The sequence below is a fragment of the Lithobates pipiens genome, unplaced genomic scaffold (assembly GCF_037356315.1).
Source record: "Lithobates pipiens isolate NorthernLeopardFrog02 unplaced genomic scaffold, aLitPip1_a1.2 Scaffold_28, whole genome shotgun sequence".
Taxonomy (NCBI): domain Eukaryota; kingdom Metazoa; phylum Chordata; class Amphibia; order Anura; family Ranidae; genus Lithobates; species Lithobates pipiens.
The window spans coordinates 20,098,245-20,114,947 of record NW_027507789.1 but is presented as its reverse complement, the minus strand read 5'-3'; the positions used below and the strand labels follow the sequence as shown (position 1 = coordinate 20,114,947).

The 16,703-nt window shown below is 48.3% G+C and overlaps 1 protein-coding gene across 1 annotated transcript in view; it reads left to right on the top strand.

Annotated features, from left to right (window-relative positions):
* The first annotated feature begins 261 nt into the window (after window positions 1–261).
* ARHGDIA (Rho GDP dissociation inhibitor alpha) overlaps window positions 262–16,703 on the top strand; it is a 33,736-nt gene continuing 17,294 nt past the window's right edge. The window contains exon 1 of the mRNA XM_077458852.1: window positions 262–390. The gene's annotated coding sequence lies outside the window, so the exon portion shown is untranslated. The remainder of the gene's footprint in view (window positions 391–16,703) is intronic.

Here is a 16,703-nt window from a genome sequence, read left to right as displayed (position 1 = left end):
CTGATGGGGGACACCTGATGTAAGGGGACTGTGCCCCTGACAGACCCTTCCCTCTGTCTCTCTGAGGCCTAGTCAGGCCTGTTCCCCGCTGCAGTCTCCAGCCTTAGGCCTGATTCTCTGTGAAAGCACACAGTGCTGTGTGTATTGTCTGTCTCCTCGCTCACATCCTGTTTATAATCCCCCCCCACCTTCTGACTGTGACACGGCTTCCTCACCTCTGCTCCCTTCGCTGCTGAAGGGCCTCAGTCTTTGAGAGTACCAAGATGGCCGCCGCCGGAAATTACGCACATCCCGGAAAAGCAGAGGAGCGCGCACGGCGGGGCGTGTACAGCTTTCATTCGCCATTCCTGAGGGTGGGAGCTGTAAGAGCGGGGAACCGAACCGGCACCGGTAAGTGTGCTCGCCTGGCTGCACAATGACGGCTGGAGGGAGGGGCGGGGAAGGCTGGGGCTGTCACAGTCACATGACAGGGGAGTCTCCATAGCGACAGCTAATTGGGGAGAGAAAAGGGGGAAGTCTGTCTGTTGCCCCTAGCAACCCATTAGGGTTAATGTCACCAGGGGTAAATGAGAGCTGGAAGCTGATTGGTTGATGTGGACAGCACAGACTTGTTGTGGGCCCTGGAGAGAGGAAAGGGTCACATGACTGTCCTGAGTGTCACCTGTCAGTCCTGAGTGTCACCTGTCATTCTGCTGGGACTTGTAGTTGTTCAGCATCTGGATTGTCCTCATAATGCTGAGCCAATGAGGAATGGCGCTGGGTTACACCCTGGTCTGACCGCCATTGTAGACACAAGAAAGGAGTGGCACATGGCCCCGGTGACCCCGTTGTTTGCTAGAATTCCTGCCACGGGGTGACCGACCGATACGGCTGAAAGGACCGCCCCATTCTACGGTCATATTTGGTTATGGGCGGAGACTGGAGGGCTGAGCCATCCGTCTGCTTCTTATAGGTCTTAGAATTGGGGGGGCCTACCCACAATCGGGGTGTCCCTAATTTTGTTGCCCTTTTCATAAATCTTAATGGTGCGGAATGGAAGGGCGTACTCAGGTGGTGGACAGAGGGAGGAAGGGGGGCACACTCAGGTGTTGGTCCGGAGGGAGATGGGGCACACTCTCAAGTGGGGGGGGGGTTTGCACTCGGGTGGTAAGCAGGAGGGGGAATCGCTCAGGTGGTGGACGGAGGGTAGAAAGGGGTGGTGGGCCAAAGGGGGAAGGAGCACACTCGGGTGGAGGAAAGAAAGGGGGCGCACTCAGGTGGTGGGTGGAGGGAAGAAAGGGGGCGCTCTCGGGTGGAGGGAAGAAGGGGGGCGCTCTCGGGTGGAGGGAAGAAGGGGGGCGCTCTCGGGTGGAGGGAAGAAGGGGGGCGCTCTCGGGTGGAGGGAAGAAGGGGGGCGCTCTCGGGTGGAGGGAAGAAGGGGGGCGCTCTCGGGTGGAGGGAAGAAAGGGGAAGGGGCACACTCAGGTGGTGGGAAGAAGGGGGGTGCTCTCAGGTGGTGGGCAGAGGGAAAAAGGTGGGCACTCTTGGGTGGTTGGCCAAATGGGGTAGGGGTGCACTTGGGTAGTGGGCAGAGGGAAGAAGGAGGGCATTCTTAGGTGCGGGGGGGCACTCAGGTGGTGGACAGAGGGAAGAAGGGGGGCGCACTCAGGTGGTGGTGGAGGGCCAAAGGGGAAGGCACTCTCTCAGGTGGTGGGCAGAGAAGGCACACTCCCAGGTGGTGGACAGAAGGCTGGGCGAACTCGGACATTGGGTGTATTGTTTCCATAATGTTAACAAAAAGGGGTGTGGTGATTGGGGGGGGGGCATGCTTATAATGACTTCAAATGGTGGGCAGACCTCATCAATCAAATGAATGCAGCCACCACATCTATTGCTCTTTATTTTCACCCAGTGACTTTGCCAGAGACACGCTCAGGGTGACAACAATCACTCACTGTACTTGGTATTAGGGCAACAGAGACAGGATAGGACTACGGAACCCCGCCCCTCTCCTATTCTCTGTACTATAAATAGGCGCGGTCCTGTAGTCCACAGAGAACAATGCATTGATAAGTCAGCACAGGAAGGTGTCGGCTGATAACCGGTAGAATCGGCAGGTATTTTTTTTTTTTTACTTCTCATGGATATAAGATAACCCTCCCAATGGTATATTTTTATATATAGACAAGAGAGGATCTTTCTGTGGGGTTTATATACAGTCTGTGTTCGATTTAAGGACCTTTTGCCTTCACTTCCTGTCCCAAAGACATCAGGAAGTGAGAAGAGACCTTTCTAAAGTGGAGGGTAATCCCCCACTTTGAGGCATCACAAGAATAGGTTTCCCCCTTGGAAGATTTCCCACTGTTTTTGTTTGTGTGCACCAAGTGCCTTTACAGACCCAGCTATTGCCTTGTAAATTAGCAGTGACACCATCACTGTGCTGTATTTAGCCTGTGCAAAGAGCAGAGCTGTTAGGGATCCAGCAGGCTCCACCTACTATAAAGCTTGTCTGCAGAAAACTACAGGAGGGGGCAGAGACAAGACCAGTCCCCCTGTGCAAGGAGAACGGGCCTGTGGGAGGGGCCCAACAGTCTCCACCCTACTATAAGGCTGCCTGCAGAAAACAGGAGGGGACGGAGACAAGACCACTCACCGAGTGCAAGGAGAATGGGCCTGTGGGAGGGGCCCAACAGTCTCCACCTACTATGAGGCCACCTGCAGAAAACTACAGGAGGGGGAGGAGACGAGACCTGTCACCCTGTGCAAGGAGAGCATGCCTGTGGGAGGGGCCCAACAGTCTCCACCTACTATAAGGCCACCTGCAGAAAACTACAGGAGGGGGAGGAGACGAGACCTGTCACCCTGTGCAAGGAGAGCGGGCCTGTGGGAGGGGCCCAACAGTCTCCACCTACTATAAGGCCACCTGCAGAAAACTACAGGAGGGGGAGGAGACGAGACCTGTCACCCTGTGCAAGGAGAGAGCGCAGCAGTGAGCGGTCTTCATTACAGGAAGTCTGACTGCACAGATCTGGAAGAAGTACACTGAGATTCATGGAAGAATACACATGATGAATGGATTTGGACCATATTAACTTGCTCGTTTACCCTGTTTCCCCTAAAATAAGACCTAGTGTGATTGTCGGTGATAGCTGCAATAAAAGCCCTACCCCCCCAAATAAGCCCTAGTTAAAGTCCTTGTAGGTCTTCTTTTCAGGGTAGGGCTTATTTTTGAGGAAACAGAGTAGGGCTTATTTGGGTGGTAGGGCTTATATTGCAGCCAACACCGACAATCACGCTAGGTCTTATTTTAGGGGAAACAGGGTAGTTCGGATTTAACCTTGTGCAGGGCAGGATTAGTGCTGATGTCAGGCTGTGCGTGTAAAGTACACCCTCATCGGGGGTCCTGTGGAGAGCGCTGCGCAGCGTTGTGTAGTTTGCGATCACGGAGAGCTACATTTCTGCATGGCTGGCTGTAAATTACTGTGGGGGCGATTTTTACCCCCTCGCTCAAACAACCCCCCCCCCCCACCACCAGAAATCGTTTTTTTAAGGCAGGTGATAAATGTCAATGCTCCTCGCCCAGCAGCCGCCACTCACACCTAGTCTGACAGATATTGACGGAGGAGAACACACGCCTACGCACAGAAAAAAACGTTCCCCCCCCTGCAGAGCCTTGTTCCATTTTATTAAAACTGAACGCCGGGGTGGTTTAAAAATCTCAACAATAGTCCTCGTTGTTTACCGAATAAAAACCAGCATGTTATTTCTCCACTTATTTTTTTTATGAGCAACGTATATACACTGGTAGCATACCGATCGTTAAATATACAGCAGTGACTGCAAGATCGAGACAAAATCCACAATCGTCCACATACAGTGGGGAAAATAATTATTTGATCCCCTGCAGATTTTGTATGTTTGCTCACTTATAAAGAAATGAAGGGTCTATAATTTTTTTTATCATAGGTGCATTTTAAATAATAGAGACAGAATATCAACCAAAAATCCATTAAAAAAATGATACAAATGTTATAAATTGAGTTGCAGTTCAGTGAGTAAAATAAGTATTTGATCCCCCTGCCAATCAACAGTATTATTATTATTATTATTATTAATAATAATAATATTATTATTCAGGATTTATATAGCACCAACAATTTACGCAGCGCTTTACAATCTAAAAGGAGACAATACAGTTACAATACAATAAAATACAAGAGGATTAAAGAGGGATTTCACTGTGGAAAAAAAAAATATTAAAAGCCAGCAGCTACAAATACTGCAGCTGCTGACTTTTAATAAATGGACACTTACCTGTCCCGGGTTCCAGCGATGTCGGCAGCCAAGGCCGATCGATCGCTCGGCTCTTGGCTGCTGCCTCCACCATTCTAGGTGAGGGAACCAGGAAGTGAAGCATTGCAGCTTCACTTCCTGGTTCCCTACTGCGCATGCACGAGCGGCGCAGCGCAATAGGAATTGTCCGCGCTGTCTCTGGGACCCGTGTGTGTCCCAGCAGACAGTGCGCAGGGACAGGAAGAGGCATAGACTCCCGTGGGTCTCTATGCCCGGAAGTGGGTGTAAATACCTGTCTTTGACAGGTATCTGCACCCCCCCTCCCCCTGAAAGGTGCCAATTGTGACACCGGAGGGGGGGAGGGTTCCGATGAGCGGAAGTTCCACTTTAGGGTGGAACCCCGCTTTAAGAGGGCCCTGCTCAGAAGAGCTTATAATCTAATAGGGTGGGGCAGGTGGTGCAAAATGTTATAACTGTGGGGAATGAGCTGATGGAAGTGGCAGGAGATTAGTTGGAGATATGATAGGCTTCCCTGAAGAGATGAGTTTTCAGGGATCGCCTGAAGGTAGCAAGAGTAGGGGATAGCCGAACCAGTAGAGGTAGTGAGTTCCAGAGGATGGGAGAGGCTCTGGAGAAATCCTGGAGACGAGCATGGGAGGAGGAGATGAGGGAGCTTGAGAGTAGGAGGTCTTGAGAAGAGCGGAGGGGACGATATGGGTGATATTTGAAGACAAGATTGGTGGTGTAGCTCGGGGCAGAGTTGTGGACGGCTTTGTATGTTGTGGTTAGTATTTTGAATTTAATTGGCTGGGAGAGCCAGTGTAGGGATTGGAGGAGAGGGGTTGGTAAGGTGGATAAGTCTGGCAGCAGCATTCATCATAGACTGAAGAGGGGATAGCCTATGGAGAGGCAGGCCAATGAGAAGGGAGTTGCAATAGTCAAGGCGAGAGATAACAAGGGAGTGATGGTGGTTTCATTTGTTAAAAAGGGGCGAATTTTAGAGATGTTACGGAGGTGATTTCTACAAACTTTTGACAACGATTGGACTTGGGGCTGAAATGACAAGTCGGAGTCTAGGATTACACCGAGTATGGCGCGAGGGGAGGGCCTGATGGTTGCATTGTTGGTTTTGATGAAATTCAGTAATTTGGCCTCCCACAGACTGGCTACAGTAGGTGTTCATGTGGTACACAGATTAGTCCTGCCAATTTAAGAAGGTTCTCCTAGTGACAGCTTGTTATGTGTATAAAAGACATCTGTCCACAGAATCTCTTTCTTCAACTCAAACCTCACCATCATAGGCAAAACCAAAGAGCTGTCAAAGGACGTCAGGGACAAGATTGTAGACCTGCACAAGGCTGGAATGGGCTACAAGACCATCAGCAAGAAGCTTGGAGAAAAGGAGACAACTGTTGGAATGATTTTTCGCAAATATAAAATAGCCATCAATCATCCTCGGTCTGGAGCTCCATGCAAGATTTCTTTTCATGGGATAATGATGATCATGAGAAAAGTGAGGGATCACCCCAGAACTACACGTGAGGCGCTTGTGGATGATCTCAAAGCAGTTGGCACCACAGTCACCAAATAAACCATTGGTAACACAATACGCCGCCATGGATTGAAATCCTGCAGCACCCGCAAGGTCCCCTTCCTCAAGAAGACACATGTACAGGCCCGTCTGATGTTTGCCAATGAACATCTAAATGATTCAGAGAAGGATTGGAAGTGCTGTGGTCAGATGAGGCCAAAATGGAGCTCTTTGGCATCAACTCAACTCGACTCGCTGTGTTTAGAGGAAGAAAAATGCTGACGATGACCCTAATGCCCCGTACACACGAGAGGACTTATGTCCGACAGACTTCCAAAGGAGTTCCGACGGAGTTCTGACAGACTTTTCGGCCGAACGGACTTGGCCACACACGATCACACTAAACTCCGACGGATTCGAACGTGATGACGTACGACCCGACTCGAATAAGGAAGTTCATAGCCAGTAGCCAATAGCTGCCCTAGCGTCGGTTTTAGTCCGTCGGAGTAGCATACACACGAGCGGAGTTTTCAAAGGGGACCGGGTCCGGCGGAGTTCCGTCGGGAAAATTTGAAGCATGCTTCATTTCTAAAGTCCGTCAGACTTTTGCGAAGCTAAAGTCCGTTGCAGCCCACACACGATCGGATAGTCTGACGGACTCGGTCTGACGGACTTTGGATGTTGAAAAGTCCGCTCGTGTGTACGGGGCATAAGATCACCATCCCTACAGTCAAGCACAGAGGTGGAAACGTGATGCTTCAGCACTGTTTATCTGCTAAAGATACAGACTGACTTTGCTGCATTGAGGGGCCAATGGATGGGACCATGTATTGTAAAATCTTGGATGAGAACCTTCTTCCCTCAGCCAGAACACTGAAGATGGGTCATGGATGGGTCTTCCAGCATGACAATGACCCAAAACATACCGCCAAGACAACAAAGGAGTGGCTCCAGAAGAAGCACGTTAAGTTCATTGAATGGCCTAGCCAGTCTCCAATAGAAAATTTATGGAAGGAGCTGAAACTTTGAGTTGCCAAGAAACCTTAAGGATTTAGAGAAGATCGGTAAAGAAGAGTGGACCAAAATCCCTCCTGAGATGTGTGCAAACCTGCTCACCAACTACAAGAGACATCTCACCTCTATGCTTGCCAACAAGGGTTTCTCCACCAAGTACTACGTCATGTTTTTCTTGGGGATCAAATACTTATTTTACTCGGTTGATAACATTTGTATTATGTGGTGTGTTTTTTTTTTTGTTTTTTTTATGGATTTTTGGTTGATACTCTGTCTCTATCATTTAAAATACACCGATGATAAAAACATTATAGACCCTTCATTTCTTTGTAAGTGGGCGAACTTACAGAATCTGCAGGGGATCAAATGATAATAATTATTTTCCCCACTGTATGTAGAGTAAGGGGCTTGTTTACAGGGGCGGGAAGAGCAGGCAGTTGAGCCATGGTTTTAATACTCCTCTAAAGTAGGGCATGCTTTGCTTCACACATCTGACCCAGATCAGGCCCTGCTGCAGCCTCTCAGCTTGTGACTTGCTACAAAGATATACAGTACGTTGTTGCAGTTTGATCACCTGGGGGAGAGGAGATGAGGAAATGTGTTTTCCTGTTTGCAGAAGACTGATAATGTTGTCTCGGTGTTGGCAGAGTTACTGGATTGGAGCTCAGTGATGACATTTTAGTGATAAAAGGTGGAGCTTTTCTGAAAAAATGATGATCATATATATTGTAAAACTAGTGAAAGGTCCAATTTAACCACTTAAATACCTGGCACCCCCCCCCTGCACTTAATGGGCACTGATGAGGCTGCACTTAATGGGCACTGATGAGGCTGCACTTAATGGGCACTGATGAGGCTGCACGTAATGGGCACTGATGAGGCTGCACGTAATGGGCACTGATGAGGCTGCACGTAATGGGCACTGATGAGGCTGCACGTAATGGGCACTGATGAGGCTGCACGTAATGGGCACTGATGAGGCTGCACGTAATGGGCACTGATGAGGCTGCACGTAATGGGCACTGATGAGGCTGCACGTAATGGGCACTGATGAGGCTGCACGTAATGGGCACTGATGAGGCTGCACGTAATGGGCACTGATGAGGCTGCACGTAATGGGCACTGATGAGGCTGCACGTAATGGGCACTGATGAGGCTGCACGTAATGGGCACTGATGAGGCTGCACGTAATGGGCACTGATGAGGCTGCACGTAATGGGCACTGATGAGGCTGCACTTAATGGGCACTGATGAGGCTGCACTTAATGGGCACTGATGAGGCTGCACTTAATGGGCACTGATGAGGCTGCACTTAATGGGCACTGATAAGGTGGCGCTGGTGATGGGCCTTGATAGGCAGCACTGATGGGTACTTGTGGGTGGCACTGATAGGCAGCATTGATGGACAGAGCTGATGGATGGCACTGATGGACGGTACTGTAAAGGAGGCACTAGCAGACATCACATATGGGCGCTGATTGGCATTCCTGGTGGTCCTGGGATGGCATTCTGGGGGGGGGGCAGCACTAACACTCAATTAGCGCAGACCACCCCTGTCAGGAGAGCGGCCGATCGGTCTCCTCTGCTCGCATCTGTCAGACGTAAGGAAAAGCCTATACACGGATCTTCCTGTTAACGGCGTGATCAGCTGTGATTAGACACAGCTGATCATGTGGTAAAGCGTCTCCATCAGACTGACAGGCTGCACCACTGATCGCCGCACGCGCCGCCTGTTATCCTGAAAGAAGTCATATGACGTCCAGCTAGGATAACGGAGCCACCGTCCAGCCGTCATTTTTGTTCCCGGGAAGTGGTTAAAGGCTTGCTCCATTCAGCACAGAGTGGCGCAAAGCTTGCCAGCAATGTGCCAGGTGAATGTTGTCTTTGCCCAGTGAGGGTCATCTCCTGGCCTGGGGAGGTCCATGGTGATTGATAATGGGTAGTGTTGGCACGTGTTGAATGTTAAGACTTTTTTTTTTTTTTTTCTCTTCCATTACAATGATCAGCATCACACCAGAGCTGCCTGCTGACAATGGGACAGGAAGAGTATGAATTTGCCCGCCCATCCTCTCCGTCCTTCAGCTTTTTCCAGTATGGTGTAGGACCAGGGAGAGCCCTTCTGTGACAGAAATGGATCACTATTATGCTTTCTTTACATTCTGGTATCCGAGGTTGAACTATATCTTAAGGTTCAGTTTATGATAAATTGGCCTTAAAGAGGTTGTAAAACTCAGAGGGGGGGGGGGGGGGGGGGACGACGACAAAACCTTCAAGACAAAGGCAGAATGAGCTAGATTGCATCGCATACTAGCTCATTATGAAAAAAGTTACCTTAGAACGATGCCCTGCAGTGCCGCCCGCACTCCGCTCCCAAGGCCGACATCTTTCACCGGAGTTACTTACGGTTTCGTAGGCCGCGATGTCACGGGCTGTGAAAAAACTGGCTGGGTCAGAGATTATCACCTCATTCAATCAGGGGAGGCTTTGTATTCATTCATAGAATACAGAGCTTCCCATGAATGGATGAGCAGCACTCAGCCTGACTCTACTTTGTTCCAGAAGTGAGATGGGATGTTATAGTCTCAATGCCAGGACACAGTGCTGTATACTGTAGGTAGGCGAGGCTACGCTGGGGATCACACACAGGGAGACGGTACCGGGCACACGATCTACTGGAATCGTGGTGGATGGTGTCTGAAAGGGACCTCTACCAAGGATCACCTAAACATATCTGACAGATCTGGAACCAACCAGGCTAAGATCCGTGGAACATCGCCCTGAGTATTGTTATCAAAATGTTTGATTACTCAATACGGTGAGAGTTCTGGGAGCACAGACGTGTCACAGGGCGGTGAAAGTACACCATTTAACACACATTCACACAGGAAGCACTTTATATGGAAGCAAGTGATTTTATATTTGTCACATAACCGCTGCAAAATCAACGGTTACACACCCTAATATATTGATGCACTTTTGACATGGATTGCACTGTTTATGTGATTTATTTGTATTATGATATATATTCCAGGTTATGGAATGATACTGATTTGAGTGTGTGTGTATATATATATATATATATATATATATATATATATATATATATATATATATACTGAGTTTGTGCAACACCAGTCTTTATATACAGGTGCGCACAGCAAGTGCCCCTGTTAGTAAAATAGTTAATTTGGGCCAGCTTGGTCCAAACAAACTATTTAGAGGGACTTTAACCACTTAAAAAGGGATTCCACCAAAAAAAAAAAAAATATTAAAAGCCAGCAGCTATAAATACTACAGCTGCTGACTTTTAATAAATGGACACTCACCTGTCCCAGGATCCAGCGATGCCGAGGCCGATCGATCGCTCGGCCCTCGGCTGCTGCCGCCACCATTCTAGGTGAGGGAATCAGGAAGTGAAGCGAATCGGCTTCACTTCCCGGTTCCCTACTGCGCATGCGCGAGTCACGCAGCGCAATAGGAATTGTCCGCGCTGTCACTGGGACCCGTGTGTGTCCCAGCAGACAGTGCGGCAGGACAGGAAATGGCGTAGACTCCCACGGGAGTCTATGCCCGGAAGTGGGTGTAAATACCTGTCTTTGACAGGTATCTCCACCCCCCCTCCCCCCTGAAAGGTGCCAATTGTGACACCGGAAGGGGGGAGGGATCCGATCAGCGGAGGTTCCACTTTAGGGTGGAACCCCGCTTTAAGCCCCGGACCAATTGTCAGCCTAAGGACCAGAGATCTTTTTACAATTTCGCACTGCTTTAACTGGTAATTGCGCGGTCATGCAATGTTGTACCCAAATTAAATTTGCGTCCTTTTCTTCTCACAAATAGAGCTTTCTTTTGATGGTATTTGATTGCCTCTGCGATTTTTATTTTTTACGATATAAAAGGAAAAAGACCGAAAATTTTGAAAAAAATATATATTTTCTACTTTTTGTTATAAGAACAGTCGAATAAACTAAATTTTAGTCATACATTTAGGCCAAAATGTATTCAGCCACGTGTCTTTAGTAAAAAAAAAATGTCAATAAGCGTATATTTATTGGTTTGCGCAAAAGTTATAGCGTCTACAAACTAGAGTACATTTTCTGGAATTTACACAGCTTTTAATTTATGACTGCCTATCTCATTTCTTGAGGTGCTAAAATGGCAGGGCAGTACAACCCCCCCCCCCCCCCAATGACCGCATTTTGGAAAGTAGACACCCCAAGAAAATTGCTGAGGGGCATGTTGAGTCCATTAATTTTTTATTTATTTTTTGTCCCAAGTGATTGAATAATGACACAAAAAAAAAAAAAGTTTACAAAAAGTTGTCACTAAATGATATATTGCTCACACATGCCATAGTTATATGTGGAATTGCACCCCAAAATATATTCTGCTGATCCTCCTGAGTACGAGGATACCACATATGTGGAGCTTTTTGGGAGTCTAGCCACGACCTATCACAGTTTTGAAGGCCATAAAATGCCAAAATAGCACAAAACCCCCCCAAATGACCCCATTTTGGAAAGTAGACACCCCAAGCTATTTACTGAGAGGCGTGTTGAGTCCATGAAATACTTTATATTTTGCCACAAGTTGCGGGAATATTACAAACTTTTTTTTTTTTTTGCACAAAGTTGTCACTAAATGATATATTGCTCACACATGCTATGGGCATAAGTGAAATTACACCCCAAAATAAATTCTACTGCTTCTCCCGAGTACGGGGATACCACATGTGGGGGACTTTTTGGGAGCCTAGCCGCGTACAGGACCCCGAAAACCAAGCACTGGCTTTAGGATTTAAATATAAAACGCTACCAAAAAAAACTGTTAGCGATCGCAGGGATCAGGCCTGACTCTGCAAACGCTGCAGTTATGTGTTTAGTGTTTTGTAAGTGACAGTGATCGATCGATACTGCACTTGGGTGGGCTGGGCAGAGGGGCAAAACGCAGGTGCCAGCAGGTATCTGGGCTGATCCCGCTAACAATGCGTTTTTTTGGAACCCTAAACTGCTGGGGACGCTAGTATAGATCTGATCAGATATTGATCTGTTCAGATTCTATACCACTACGGGAGGTGTATGCTTTGCGCGTGGGTGTTAGCGGTACTGGCACTAACCTAGCGCTGCCTGGGGCGACGCAGACCCTGACCCTAAAACCTAATTGATATCACCCGCCGGGTGATCAGGGGGTTAAACCTTTATTGGGTAATAAATGGTGGGTGCCCTGATGCTATAAAAAGCAAACTAACTAACCAGAGTCACCCGTAACACTTATATGGTGATCACTGCTGAAAGGGTTAACTAGGGGCAATCAGGGGGTTAAAATCTTTATTAGGTAGTATATGGGGGTTCCTGACGCTATATAAAAACCTGACGGGGAACCTAAATAACTAACTGGCTAACCAGCGTCACCAGTGACACTTATACGGTGATCGCTGGTGAACGGGTTAACTCTAGGGGCAATCAGGGGGTTAAAATCTTTATTAGGTAGTATAGGGGGGTACCTAACGCTATAAAAACCTGGCGGTGAACATAAAAAAATAACTAGCTACCTAGCGGCACCAGTGACACTAATGCAGCGATCAGAAAAACGATTGCTTAGTGACACTGGCAAAAGGTGGTGAAAGGGTTAACTCTAGGGGCAATCAGGGGGTTAAACCTTTATTGGGGGGGTTAGGGGGCTACCCTAGACCTAACACTAACTGCCCCGACACTTTTTAATGTCACAACTGACACTAAATGCAGTGATCAGTAAATGATCACTGCAATCAGTGACACTGTGACTGGGGGGGTGATTTGTGTGCCTATGTGTGCCTACATGTCAGTGTAGTGTTTGGTGCACACTTACTACCCTGTTTCCCCTAAAATAAGACCTAGCGTGATTGTCGACGATGGCTGCAATATAAGCCATAGTTAAAGTCCTTCTATGTCTTATTCTCAGGGTAGGGCTTATTTTTGGGGAAAGAGGATGGGGTTTATTTGGGGGGTAGGGCTTATATTGCAGCCATCACCGACACACATGCTAGGTCTTATTTTAGGGGAAACAGGGTATGTGTTCTCCTCGCAGTCCGATAAAAAAAAGACCGCCCCGAGGAGAATGACATCACTTCCTCCCTGCCTGTGTTTACACTACACAGTGGGAGGAAGCTTCTCATTCGCCAGGAGCGATCGAGAGGGGATGGCCAGAAACCAACGGCCATCCCCTCATCCCGGATCGCTCCTGAAGCGAAACGGACCGCCGCAGCCAGCGGGAGGGGTTCCGATCGGACTCCCCACCCGCTGGAAGGCAAGCACGTACATGCACGTGCTTGTGCCTGTCGGTGCCATTGTGCCGACGTACATTGACATGCGGCGGTCCTTAACATGGAGTTGGACTTTAAAAATAAATTACAGAATATCTCCCAGGTGTCCTGTTGTGTAAAATTGCCATAAGGCTCTATTCTCATTAGTGTGTCTCCAAAGGCACACAATTTGTGTGACTTTGATCTGACTTTACATTTTCTGGAAGTAGCGCAGGCACCTTTTTTCAAAGTTGCTGCAATTTGAACGGGTGCTATTGAAAAGAATGAGTTGCGACTTTGCGAATTTGATGTCTAAAGTCGCATGACAACGTGTGAATGGAGCCCAGCATCCAGTCAACTTCTCCTCTATCATAGGGAATGAATGGAAGAATCTGTTTGCCATAGGTAGTACGTTTTTCCACTCTTGTCTCCATGCTGCAGCATCAGTGTGATGCTGCATGCCCCCCCCCCCCCCCCCCCCCCCGCCAGCTCTAAGTCCGAGAAAACTGATAGATCACATGATCGCTCATCGCTCTTGTCTTTCTGGAGCAGAGAGCGGTGACTGATGGTCACCACTCTCTGCTCTGCCTCTCCAGCACTCCCGGGAGCATTGGGCTGGATTGGGCTCTCGGCCTTATGCTGAGAGCCAGAGCTAACTGTCAGCTAAGCAGCTTGCCAATATGGTTGGTATCCTACCAGAGCCTGGAACGGCTCTGATGTCAGCCGACATTGGGCTTTAGCTGACTATTGTGCTTCTCAGATGCTGTTTGCTCTATTCTTGCTGTTCACATAACGATGTCATGGTATACGGGTACATTCGGTCACTGTAGATATTAATGACAGCTCTAGTGATTTATATGCTATGAACAGCCCTGTCCCTGGATCTGCTTTGTGCAGTGTGTACACAGCGTCATAAAAGTTGCTTTAGAAAGCCAAGTGGCAGCAGTCAGTGTTATGGGTGTATAGGCCTATGTATATATTTTAATGTACATTTAATGACTAGTATGTGTGCACTCGGCCCTATGCAGAGATGCTGACTCACAGCACAGATAAAGCTGAACTTTAAAGTGGTTGTAAAGGCTAAAAGTTTTTTTGCCTTCATGCATTGCATTTGATGTAGGAAGGTAAAAAAACCTTGTGTGCAGCAGCGCCCCCCCCCCCCCCCCCCCCCCAGCCCCTTGAATACTTACCTGAGCCCCCTCGCGAACCAGCGATGTCCACGAAAGACTCTCCGGGGGCTCTCCCTCATTTGCTGAGACAGCAGTGGAAGCCAATGAGGAGAGAGGGGGCTGAGACATGGCTCCGTGTCTGAATGGACACCCAGAGCAGCGGCTCGGCAGCCCCCCCAGAGCAATTTGTTTGCTATGGGGGCACTTGGCAGGAGGATGGAGTCCGGAGCGCTGGCAGGGGACCTGAGAAGAGAAGGATCTGGGCTGCTCTCGTGAGGGATCAGGGGTCGGGTCTAAACAGACCCCTAAACCTCTCCCCTCTGAGACAGGGAAAGGGACTGAGGACAGATGAATGGAAAGTTCCTCTCTATTCATAAACGGAAACATCGTAAACACAGTTTACGATGCTCAGTTATGAAAGGACAGAGGCAGTGATCACTGACTGTGCATTCAGAAAAGAAAGGAGCCGGTAAATGACATATTAACCGACTCCTTCCTCCGCTCTCTTTCCTGAGAGATCTTGGGTGGGGTGAGGACCGGAGGAGGACACCGGAAGCCAGAGGAAGACCCAGGGAGGGCACAGGAGACAGTCGGTGGTGATCGGAGTGGGCAGTTACAAGCACAGATCCCCCTGTATAGCCTTTGCACGAATACCGATACTAGTGCAAATGCTTGGTATCTGCACCGATACTAGTATCAGTGCAACCCCAGCCATAGCTATCGGTAATTGTTATCAGCGAGTACTTGAGCACAAGTGTCAGTACTTGTACTCTCTCTTAAAGCGGTTGTAAACCCTGGGGAAAAAAAAAACAACCTGTAAGCCCTTGTACACACGGTTGGAGATTCCGACAACCAAATCCGTCGGATTTTGTCCGGCGGATCTTGTCCGAAACTGTTGCATACACACGGTCGGACTAAGTTGTCGGAAAATCCGATCTTTCAGAACGTGATGACGTAATTTCATTACGATGGGACTACGTTCACGCTAGTAGCCAATAGCTTTGATGTAGGAATTTGATCTGAGCATGCGTGGCACTTTGTCCGATGGAATTCTCTACACATGATCGGAGTATGTCCGATCGGAGCATTTTGTCGGAAAATATTTCCGGCAAGTTGGAAAATTTGGTCCGACGGAAACAGTCCGATGCAGACCACACACAGTCGGATTATCCGACAACACGGTCCAATAGGACACATTCCGTCGCAATCTCCGACCGTGTGTACAAGGGCTAAGACAAAGGCATAATGAGCTAGTATACATAGCATACTAGCCCATTATGAAATACCTTTAGAGCGAAGCCCTCCAGCAGCACCCGCACACCGCTAAGGCGGCTGACATCTTCCCCAGTGTTTCTTCCGATTCTGCAGGCTTCAGCACTGTGAGTGGCTGGAGCCACGATGATGTCATTCCCACGCATGTGTGGGAGCCGCCGTTTACAGTACGAGCTCTGAATGTCCGGCACGGAAAGTGGGAACTTCAGAGCCCATGCGCTGATGAGGTCATCAGCTGCATGCACTCTGAATATCTCCTAAACTGTGCAGGTTTAGGAGATATTTGCAGTACCTAGAGGTAAGCCTTATAGGCTTACCTGTAGGTGTAAGTAAAAAATAAGACTTTATTGGCACTTTAAAAAACAGAAATCAGTGCATCTCTAGTTCCCAGTCTCCCCTGCATCCTATGTTGGCATATACTTACGCTGGGTACAGAGTGCTTGGTTCATACTCCTTTGGAAAGTTCAGACACAGGGATACATGGCTCAGTCGGAGGTTACTGATATCGCATGTCACATGACAAGCAGGGCAGGAAGTCTGTGCTGGCTTATCAGTGCCAAGGTGTCATTCTTGGGGTGGGGACATGCTCATTACACCAGAAACTTTTCTACACATTACAAAGCTGAGCAAATGTTGAAGATTATACCATCAGAATGCCATTTTATTTCCATGCCAGGTCAGCTCTGCAGTGATGACCTCTAACTAGTGTTCTGAATGGCTAGTTTGACTGATCCAGCCTATTAGGAAGCGGTGACATTGCTGTGGAAACACTTGTGTCACTTTTTCCTAGAGGCCGGACATTCTGTGTGAGTGACGGCAGACCGGGGCTGTGCTGCTCTTGTAGAATTATATTATCTGGTGACATAACGTAGACTGGCGATATGTTATTAGATTCAGGAAAGTGACGTGATTTGGGCATGGCTTGTGTTGCATCATACAGCACTTGCATTGTACCTGGTAGATCATAGAGCATTTCACAAGGGTTGGTAATTCAAAGCATCCAATCAGATTGAATCTTTTCAATGCCTTCTGATTCCTCTTGTACCAAATTGTAATGTCCGCCTTTCATTTTGTTAAGCGCGACGCAAACTGTTGGCACTATATAAATCCCGTATAATAATCTTTTTACAGATCTGACTATGGCAGCTGTAATATTGCTGTATTATTT